The sequence below is a fragment of the Bidens hawaiensis genome, unplaced genomic scaffold (genome assembly GCF_021521415.1).
Source record: "Bidens hawaiensis isolate Kalapana, Puna unplaced genomic scaffold, B.hawaiensis_p1.1 tig00419565_1, whole genome shotgun sequence".
NCBI classification, from domain to species: Eukaryota; Viridiplantae; Streptophyta; class Magnoliopsida; order Asterales; family Asteraceae; genus Bidens; species Bidens hawaiensis.
Window position 1 is genome coordinate 241,108 of NW_027506838.1, and position 12,187 is coordinate 253,294.

At 29.9% G+C, this 12,187-nt stretch overlaps 1 pseudogene; it reads left to right on the forward strand.

Annotated features, from left to right (window-relative positions):
- The first annotated feature begins 5,034 nt into the window (after nucleotides 1–5,034).
- On the forward strand, nucleotides 5,035–6,388 carry LOC143618633 (metalloendoproteinase 3-MMP pseudogene; annotated as a pseudogene).
- Nucleotides 6,389–12,187: the final 5,799 nt, after the last annotated feature.

The following is a 12,187-nucleotide window of genomic DNA, read 5'->3' on the forward strand; positions in this document are numbered from 1 at the left end:
TGTTGAACCACATTTTTTGTGTTTTGCCTATCACATCTTATGCTTGTTTTTGTAGTAGTGTTACCGTAGCTTTAAGTTTCTTTTTATATGTAGTATAAATGTATAATGGTTTAACTAGGGTATAGCCCGCGTGACACGCGGGTGGAATAACATGTCACTAAACATAATTAACTTAAACATCAATTTAAACAAACATATATTTCTTTAACTATTAAAACTTGATAGATTTACATTGTCACAAAACATATCACCATACCAACCAAAAATAAATAGATTTACATTGTCTTAATATTAAAACTTTCAAATTACAAGAAGTTAATTTGAGCATAACAACCATTACACATCAACAAAATAACTCATAATGTTCTTTGCTATTAAACCTCATCAACATCTTGAAAACTTCAACCAAAAGAAAATCACTTTTCCTAATACACCTGAAAATTGTTACAACACAATAGCAAATTATATAAAATATAAACCACAAAAAACAACATGTATAATAATTAGTAACATATAAACATTACTAAAGTTGTTATATAGAACCAATAAATTTTAACTTCCAAATTATAGTTATTAGAAAGTGTAAAGAGGTGTTGGCCATCTACTACTTGTATTAAATCTAACAACAATAACTAAAGAATTTATATTGAAAATGTATATTTAGAATGGTTTACTATATTTAAGGTTAATCAAAATCAGTTAACAAAGACAATTAAGTTGCTTAATTTAAAAATGAAATAATAATAAGAATAATATATAAACATTAAACTCTCTCCTTAATTATCATTTTTATAGTCAAACATTATAATATATTTGAATTTCAAATTAGTGAAAAATAAAAGATTAGTGTAAAATAAAATATTAACATTTTTAGAAACTTCTAGAATATATTATATTTGGAAAAATAAAAGGTTGATCATAAAACAAAGTATATTTAGAATCTATGATTATATACTATTATATAATTTTATGTAATATTATATAATTTCAGATCACGAATAAACACCTTAACAATTTTTTCTCATATAACAATATCTAGATAATTAGAGACTGTTAATAATATAATCGTAAGAAATTCATAATTAGTTTAATTGGGATAAATAATAAATAATAACATATGTTGATTTTGAAAACTAAAAGGTGGCCCGATACGTTTACCAGTTATGGGCAAACCGGTCAGTTTTAAACAATTAGAAATCCAAGGCTAGCTTTCTAGAATTACCAATGTCAGACTTTAAAAACTTTGAAATCAAAAGGCTTATGCATCATTCCAAGCAGTACCATTTAAACCACACAAAGTTGCCCATATTTCTAAAATAATAAATATAAGAAAAACAAGTAATAAAAAACCATGTGTCTAATTAGTACCTGCAGTTGACGTTGAATTGTTGCACATATTTTAAGTTTGAAGTTGCCTATTGCCTAGTAATAGAAAATTGTAAATGAGTTCAACCAAATTCTCAAAATTAATGATATCATCATATAACATATCCAAAGATGTGAGCAAAGATTTTGGTCGATGGAAAAACTTTGCTTTATGAGACTTACTAAACAAATATAAGAATAAACCAAATCAAGTGTAAATAATATAGTACATATATATACTTACTTGAAGATTATTCATAAAGAATTCATTTGCAGCATTTGTTTCACAAAGTCCATTATGCACGAAAAAACCAAAAAGAACATAAAGATAATAAAATTTTGAAATGCAATTAAGTTCCAAACAAAAAATATAAATCAAGATGGAACTGTTTTTGTTATTATAATCGAATGATACAACACAACATGACTAATAGATATAGAGGGTTATGCGCACCACAACCTTTGCTATGAACTAATGGAGATATTTGTGGCATCCCATCCAAATGGGTCATCTTCACCAACTCCGCATGCCTACTACATAGCAAAAAAAAAGGGTCATTTGGTTATTTACATTAAATACATTGCGGAGGGTATGTTATGGGGTCGATGATGGAAATGGTGTGAAGAATTGCCTACTCATCATGTATGTTATATATTGATTGGACAATAATTTATTTTTGTTAAAGTTCGTAACATAGAAATTGTTATAAATGAAATTTGATATTAGACGTAACAACATGCATAACTCAAGGCAATATATTTATAGATAATAACTGAATATAGATTAGAAATAATTTAGGTATAATTGTAAAATTGAAATGATATCAATTAGCATATAGTAGGTAACTGAATATTTGACTAAACAATAAGTTTGAATATAATTAAAGGGGTTTATTGTAAATTTTTTTTTACTTAAAATAAAGGATTGATTATATTCAAAATGTATATTTAGAATGTATTATTATATAATAAATTTAATATTTTAATATTAAGGTTAATCAAAATCGTTTAATATTTAATAATAATAAGTTGCTTAATTTAGGAATGAAATAATAACAACAATAATAAAAAACATAATAGTTTTATTAACTATCGTTATTATAGTCAAACCTTTAAATATATTTGATTTCAAATTTTTGTAAAAATGTCAATTATTATTATTATTATTAAATTATAAAATTCTGGAATAATAACGGATTAATTTAATATAGATTAATATTTTTAGAAACTTCTAGAATATATTATATTTGGAAAATCAATATTATACTTTTTTGTTTAATTTTAAAAATCAAAATTATGATTTAGTAAATTTACTAAATTTATAATTTAGTAAATATTAATAAAAATTTAGAAACTTAATGATTATATACGGTTATATAATTTTATTTAATATTATATAAAAACATAAATTATTTCTTTAATTATAGTTAATTTAGTCAAACCTTTAAATATAGTCAGTAATAATTTGAATTTGAATTTCAAATTATAGTCAAAAGGTCAACTAATAATGTAATCAGTTATGTACATTAATATCTTTATTAAATTCTAAAATAAATTATATGTGGAATGTGAATATTATAATTTAATATGTATTTTAATTTTAAAAATTAATATTATATTTAGTTTAGTAAATTTAGTATATTTATAATTAGTAAATGTTAATAAAAAATTAGTAATTTTATAATTAATATTTCAGGAATATTAAATTAAAGATTAAAGATCATAACCCAAAAAAACATTAAAGAGTACTGAATCAAAATTGGCCAGAAAAATATTAAAAATTGGACGGAAATTATGTTTCTTAATAATTAGTAAAGAAAAAAATAAAAAATTGGATAGAAAAAAAACATAAAGTAGACATAATTTTAGAACTGGACAAACAAAACAATAAAAAACTGGCCGGAAAACAATTAAGAATTTGAACGGAAATTCAATTCTAAATATTCACTAAACAAAAAAATAACCACTGGAAAATCTTATTAAACATAAAAATTTGCTTATAACTAAGTGGCCGGAATATATTCATCGGATATTATAACAAAACAAAGTGGCCGGAATATATTCATCGGATCTTACTATACTATTAAACCAATATGCGCAAGAATGGATTGTTAATTACCTTTAATATATTCATCGGAGAATAAATCTGTTATAAGAGTCATCAATTGAGGAAAAAAACCTTATATCTCCTCTGACAAACGGTGAATTGAACGAAATCCAAACGATTGGAGACCTGTCCATCTATGGAAGTGAAGAATAACATGGTAGCTTAAAAATTGATCGTGAATAATGTAGAAGTCGGAATATGAGCGCCAGAATTAGAGTTGAACATGAGCGGCGGAATTAAGGTTAGTATGTTCGTGAAGAGGTTAGAGAGAAAAATGACTGATTGCATAGGTTGTGGGTTATGGAAAATGGAGCGGGTTATGTATTTTAGGTTTGTGGTTAATATGACACATGACATCATTAGAGAGACTCTTAGAATGGAAATATGGTGAGTTGGAGGCCTAGGTGGACAAGCTAGTAGAATGCCATGTGGAAGAATGTATTGCTTTAATAGTATTTAAAGATAAGACTAATTATTTCTTTTTTTTTTCTTTAAAAAAAGTCACTTTGAATTCTGATTGAAGGAGTCAACTACCAAGGAGTACTTCTCGTAAGAATTTAAAAGATTCGGTCCAAGTCATCCTAGCAAATTTGTATAACTTTTCACATTTCATGGTATTTGAAATTGGTTGATTAATAATTACTCTACATTGTCATATTCAATTAAACTAGTAAAACTAACAATTAGTCATTCATGTTATATGCTATTTGAGGTTAAATTAATGTTGTCATGACGATGTCATCGTAGTACAAACAATTTGTTATGAGTTTCCTTTTACACGTCATAGACAAGTTCTTATGTTAAGTTGTATTTTGATGTAACCTCAATCAATGGTCAACCACAGTACAAATAATAAAACGTGTTAAAAAAGCTTGTGGCTTGTAACTCGCTTGATAAAAAAGATTAGATCTTGAGCCAGGGTAAGGGCGCTTGCTTGGCTTGTTTTAATTAAGCTCAGATGTTAATTATTTTTTAATGGCAAGCAAAATAAAAATTTAAAAACTTAGCTAGAGGCTGAGGAGATACAAAATGCAAGACATGAAAAACATGCAAACAGTAGTCAATGGCAAGTTCAGATGTTAACGCTTATAAGTTATACCCCAAATAGTATTCAATTTTTAATCCCTTTTTACGGCAAACACAACTCAAACCATATGGGGAGGTGACCACCGAAAGCTTTTTGAAGTTAATACTATTTGGGGTATAACAAATAGCCATGGCTGGCCCAAGGGGAGGTGACCGCCGAACACTTTTTGAAGAATAATTTGGTATAGTTTGTATTTCTAGGCCCTATTTTTTACATGTTCCGGGCCCATAATTTTTTACCCTATATTCTCGGGGACGGCTCTAACCAGTGGACTGCCCTAGCCTACCATATCACAAGTACATTACCGAATACTATAAACTTAGAAACACTATCGTACTTGCCAACCGATATTAATTGGTCTGATAATCCAAATATATAGATGAGACTTGGTGTTTTCAGTGTGGATTAAACCTTGCATTTCTAACTTTCCATGAACCTTTTCTTATCTTTTGCAAGTGGATTAAACCTTGTAAAGTTGTATTAATTATAAGAATAACACGTTACTATCATACTATCGATATATTAACAACCGATTGAACAATATGCATTAAAACAAATAGCAACAAGATTTAAAAATTACCATTATAAATAACTTCCCGCGGACATGTAGATTTTTCTTGGTTATGGAAGTCATGTTGTTGGCTATTTCTTACAAATATCAATAGAGTGAGTCATTTAGTATTATACAAAATAATAACCTTGTGTTACCATCTTGGAAATTTCAAAAATTTAATATTAAATGAAAAAAAAAGTTAAGAATAGTTGTATACTTGTATAAATAGAGCTTCTAAATCCTAGAAACGTATCTCAACATTTTGAACATAGTCTTCACAATGGCATCAAAACTCTCTTTTCCACTTTTATGCATTGTCTTTCTGTTGCTCTTTGCTCTACCTACCTTTTCACATTTACATCCGAATGGCTTACTCGATAATAGCACGAATCAATCGCCTTTTGAGTTTCTAAAAAGCATGCAAGGGTGTCATAAAGGTGACAAAGTAAAAGGCATTCATGACCTTAAACTCTACCTTAGTCATTTTGGATACCTAAACTACCAAAGCAACCCCAATGTCACAAATCCTAAAGAAGACAATTTTGACGACGAGCTTGAAGAGGCCATCAAATCGTACCAAGTCTTTTATCATCTCAATGCCACTAGAACGCTTGATGCGCCAACAGTGTCCAAGATGGTCAAGCCTCGTTGTGGATTTCCTGATTTCCTGATAAGGAAACTCATCAACATAGTGACAAAACTTTACATACGGTCTCTCATTATCAATTTTTTTCAAGTAGACCAAAATTGCCTAAAGATAAAAGGCATCTAACGTATCAAAGTGCAGACAATATTTCACATTTTCCCTACTCGATTCATGCCTCCTGTTGTACGGGCGTTTAGCAAATGGGCTACTGCTTCTCAATATTTCACATTTTCACGAGCTATAACGTATCAAAGTGCAGACATAAAGATTAGTTTTGCACGTGGATCTCACAGAGATGGATCTCCCTTTGACGGACGTGGTGGAGTATTGGCCCACGCTTTTGCCCCTACAGATGGAAGGTTCCACTACGATGCGGATGAAAGTTGGGTGATTGGAGCGGTCCCAAATGCTTATGATATTGAGACTTTGGCTTTACATGAAATAGGATACCTATATGGACTTGCTCATAGCGAAGTCGAAAATGCAATAATGTGGCCTACCTTTACATCAGGAGTAACAAAAGGATTGAATTTCGACGACGTCCAAGGGATTAGGGCTCTATATGGCAATTAGCTTGCTCTAAAATGTTAAATTAAAAGTTAATTTTTTTGCTTTCGTTTGTTCGTTTAAAAGGGGGATAACGAATGCTGATTATTTCAAAGGTTAAAAATCAATGTTGTATGCCCATTTCATTTCACTATATTTTGACCCATTTTGTTTTAATTCATTATATTTTGGCCCATTTAATCCACTACATTTTGCTTCTAGTTTGTTTTCATTAAAACATCAAAACCATTGTAAGAAAAGGCATGCAAGCAACTCAAACAACTCAAACAAGTTTATCTCCTACACTTACATTATAGTTATAATTTTCATTAGCTACCATTATCATTCACGACTCACGCTTATTATATAAACATATTAAAAGTATAGCTGAAAAGAATGTGGGATATGTCAAAAACTTGAAACTATATAGTGTCGTAGCCTCGTAGGCCAACAATATTTGAACTGAAACCGAGGTTTTCATCAAACCAAAGGAACAAAGACCATAATTAAGTCAAAGAAATTTATAATCTTAATAATCATTTGTTCTAGCGGTATGTGGATGTAACCTCGAGGATACAACTTACGTATGAGGTTAATGAATAAAGCGGGCGTTCCTCTAATTCTGTGAGATTTTACTAGAAAAAAGTCTTAATTACGAGATAGATATTACATTTTCTTAAATGGTAATGAAATAAGATTAAACACAAGACTTTTGATATAACACTAACGATATGAATTACATGGTTGCTATAGTCGCTGGATATACAAACAACATTCTTTGCTTCATGTATACGAGTCCTCTATTTATCGTGTTTGTGCAGTTAAATTTGCAAACATTAGGGTGGTGGTAATGGTCTCAATCTCATTCTACATCCTAAACCACTTTTCATCATTTTTTTCACACTTTCTCATCCACGTTAGCGTCTATCATTTCTTCACACAATCATCCAATTCTATTTCATAACCCTTGTAGCCGTCCCAAACCATCACCTTTTAAAATTATTTTTTTAAGATATTAAAACATAAATAAAATCAATTAAAATACAATATGAGCCTTTTGAGAAACATTTTGGGTTTGTTAAGAAAAAATGTTGGCTTTTAGAAAAAATATGGGTTTTAGATATAAAAGAAACCCTAAACAAAATCGTGTCTTCTTCATCATATGTAGGCATCACCGGTATGCTACCACCTCTCCGTCGCCAGTGCTCCACCATCATCAAACACCACTGCTACCACTAAGGGTGGCAAACCCAACCCAAATGGATTGTTTTGGGTCAAGATGGATAAATTTTAAAAGTTAAATGGGTTAGGATGGATCATAAAAATTCTTCAAGTGTGTCAGGATGGGTTGAAAATATACAAGTGAGTTTCATTTATAAGTTAGAATGGGTCAAAACAAAATATCCAAGTTATTCAAAATTTATCTAATTCAAAATACCCAAACTATCACGTGCGAAACAAAACTCATCCGAAACCCAAAAAATGAACAAAACGAAACAAAAAACCTGAACCGACTAGAACGAAACAAAAAAACAAAAACAAAACTGAACCGAAATAGCAAAACGACCAAAACGAAACAAAAAAAAGCGAAATGCAACCGAAAAGCTAACCAAAACTAAACAAAAACACCGAATCGACCAAACCGAAACAAAACTGAATCGAAATAGATAACGACCAAAACGAAACAAAAAAACCGACATGAAACTGAAAAGCTGACCAAAACAAAACGAAAACACTGAACCGACCAAAACAAAACAAAAAAAAAATGAAACGAAACTGAACCGAAATAGATAAACGAATGAAACGAAACAAAAAAATTGAATTGAAACTGAAAAACTAACCAAAAGGAAACATAAAAAAACTAAATCCAATTTAAAAACCGGACCAAAACGAATCAAAAACACCGAACCGACCAAAACGAAACAAAAAAATCGAAACGAAACTGAACCACAATAGAAAAACGACCAAAACGATATGACACCGAAAATCTGACCAAAAAGAAACAAAAAAAACCGATATGACACCGAAAATCTGACCAAAACGAAACAAAAAAAAGACGAAATGCAATCAAAAAGCTTACCAAAACGAAACAAAAAAACTGAAACGAAACCGAACCAAAATAGAAAAATGACCAAAATGATACAAAAAAAACCGATATGACACCGAAAATCTGACCAAAACGAAACAAAAAAAAACCGATATGGCATTGAAAATCTGACCAAAACGAAACAAAAAAAAAGCGAAATGCAATCAAAAAGCTTACCAAAACGAAACAAAAAAACTGAAACGAAACTGAACCGAAATAGAAAAACGACCAAAACGATACAAAAAAACCGATATGACACCGAAAATCTGACCAAAACGAAACAAAAAAAGGGAAATGCAATCAAAAAGTTTACCAAAATGAAAAAAAAAAAAACTGAAACGAAACTGAACCGAAATAGAAAAACGACCAAAACGACAAAAAAAACCGATATGACACCGAAAATCTGACCAAAACGACACAAAAAAAACGAAATGCAATCAAAAAGCTTACCAAAACGAAACAAAAAAACTGAAACGAAATAGAAAAACGACCAAAACAATAAAAAAACTGATATGACACCGAAAATCTGACCAAAACTAAACAAAAAAAAACGAAATGCAATCAAAAAGCATATTAAAACGAAACAAAGAAACTGAAACGTAGCCGACCAAAATAAAACAAAATGAATCGAAACGAAACAATAAAACGAAATGAAACTGAAAAATTGACTAAAACAAAACAACACTGATACCGAAAAAAACCGAGAAATCGAACCGAAATCATTGAAACCGAGCAGATACCGACACCGACCGAAACGAAAAAAACAAAACCGAACCGAAAAAAAAAACCCTGAAAAACTCGAACCTGAACTGGTACAAAACATTTTTTTAATGAACGAGGGTGACGTGGGAAACATTTTAGTTATTTTACATTTTGCGTTTTTTATTTATATTTTGAGTTATTATTTTTTTAATAGCTTTTTTGAATATTTTTTTGAAGGGTTTTTAAAACTCTTTGTAGGTCAACTTTCACTTGGGTCAAGATGGGTTAGCTTTACCCATCTTGACCCATATCCATCCTAACTCTCTATTTTAAAAATCCATCATAACTCATACCCATCCTGACCCATATCTATCCTGATCTATCACCCAAATCCAACCCAACCTACTCACATTCCCACCTCTAGCCACCCACCATTAACCATTAATATAAAAGGTTAAAAAAAGAAAAACAATTGGATTAACTTCGAGATGGTACACGGGGACTACTAAGGCCATCAGTGAGTTTTTGGCAAAGAGGCTTTCAAGGAAGGCAGGGTGGTCGAGGGACCCGGTCAGACACCTCGCCAGACCCAATTTTTGTTTTTTTATAAAAATTTATATATATTTATATGAAAAACAATATGTATTAATCTTAATAAAACAACCACTAGCTTGGTCTAGTGGTATATGAGTATGACTTATAACCAAAATATAGTAGTTTCTAATATCGCTTAAGAGATGTTTAAGCCTATTTTTATATAATTTTTTTTACATAACCAAGTAAGCTTATTTAAAAATTAAATTGTTTAAACTCAACAAAAAACTTCTTTTACTTAAAGACCTAATTTTTTGTGCGCCTTCAACCTAATTTCTTTTAACAATTCTCAAAGACGACCCTTGTTATTGGTCAGTACCGTCAGACAAAGCGGTGCGGTACCTAATAATTCCAAGTCCTATCGCCACCACCCTTATGCCATAGAAAGCACGGTGATCTCCACTAGGTATCAAATACTATATAATTTATTAGTATCTATAATATATATAAATGAAGACATAAAATCCTACGTGTCGCGGTGTGGTCGCTTCCTCTCTTTCAGAATTCACCAGATTTGTTTGATTTTTAAATGAAAGTTTCTTATGCATTTGACCCGAATTCGCGGATATGGGTCTTACCAAACCCAAATATTCCTTAAACGGGTTATAACATCTCATTAAATTAAAAAATATTCTCACCAAATTATTGATGTGAAAATCCTATAAAATAGGATATACTAAAAATCATTATATGATTTTTTTAAAAAAAAGATATTATTTATAATTAAGAAACAATTTTATAGTAACAAAAATAAGCGAGTCATGGGTCTCACCAAACCCAGATAACTTTTAAACCGGGCTATAACTTCTTAGTTACTTGTGAAACCCTTTTATCATCAAACTCAAAGTATATTATAAATTTCCTTACAATAAATAAAATTAAACTCTAAAAAATATATAAATATTAAAAAGAAATAATGTAAAACAGCCCCCGTAATACGGGCAAATAAAAACTAGTATAAGATATTTTTTGTCGTAATATTACAATACTAGCTTTAAGACATGTATAATCCACGAGATACTTAAAAGAAATACATTTAATCTATAAAGTTAAATGATAAATCTTTTTTTAAAAAACTATATTTTATCAAATTAAATAGTTTTATAAGTTCAAATTATATTTTCCTATGGAATATTCATAGGAATACATGATACATTCTCACACAATTTCTTCATAGTCACGAATGCACTTGGTGATTTTATAAGTTGTAATTATTTTTTAATGGACTAACAAACTATAACAAAATGTGATAGGATAACAAAATGTGATAAGATGTTTAATTATAAATGTGATAAGATAACAAAATGTGATAAGATGTTTAATTATGAATGACATAAAAAAACATTATGTATAAAATTAACATGAATAAAGCATGCTTTAGTATTATAGTTTCGAAAGAGAGTTGAAAAATCTATGGATACATGAGGGTTGAATGAATAAGTGAGAATAAAATTGTTATTCTTTCACAATTTCTTCTTGTCTTTACCATCTTAAACCTAAAAATATCGTTCATTTGATTTTACCACATTCATCTCCAACACTCAAAAGTGCATATAAATTAATTTAATAAAAAAAGCTAGATAAGATTACCCCCAATCTATGTTTCGTAGGTCCGAAAACGCCAGAAATGGCCCTCGACGGGCATCATAGCAATAAAAGTTAGGCTTTTTCACCCATTAATCATCTTATAATTTAGATGATTAATTATTTGATTACAAGACAGATTAATAGGGTCAGGTTATTTTATAAATGAGAACAAAAATGAGAAGAATGAGAAAGATCTTTAGTCACATAAAAAAAACTCATAATCACAAATAATAATTATAATAATAATAAATCATAGCTCAAAATTTAATCAAAAACAAAAAAAGTGAAAACACAAAAAATGTTTCCACCGTCTTTCTCGTTTAAAAAAAAGACACAATGATGAGTGAAAAAGATCACCGTGTCCTTTTGTTTATCGATCATTGTATTTTGTGTTTATTTTCATCATTGATTGTGTCATTTTTCCTTGATATCGTGTTATATTGTAACATCCTACTTTTGGTTATAATAATAAAATAAATTTCGTTACTTTATAGTGAGTCGTTATCGGTTTAGATAAATAAAATACGAGTTGGGTTAGTGTTGGGTAAATGAATATGGGTTATGGACCTGGGTTAGGAAAGAAAGAAGGAAAGACCATGGGCTTAAGCCCATGATCCATAAATATATAAACCCTTAATCTCCATTTAATCCTCATTCACACATATTCCATACACCACCCAAAACACACACACTAAAGCTTTCTCTCTAGTTCTCTCCTTCTCTAGCCGAAACCATAAAAGAATCCAAGCACCGACCCGAGGTAATGATAGTTTAATATTCTATGAGCTTAACCGTTAGATATAGTCACGAAACGACGAGCCGACACTGTTAAACCGTTTAAGTCACGAGATCCGGGTGGAATCGGGTATAAACCGAACCTATGATGAGCTTAGGGGTCACCCTAGCTCAGATCT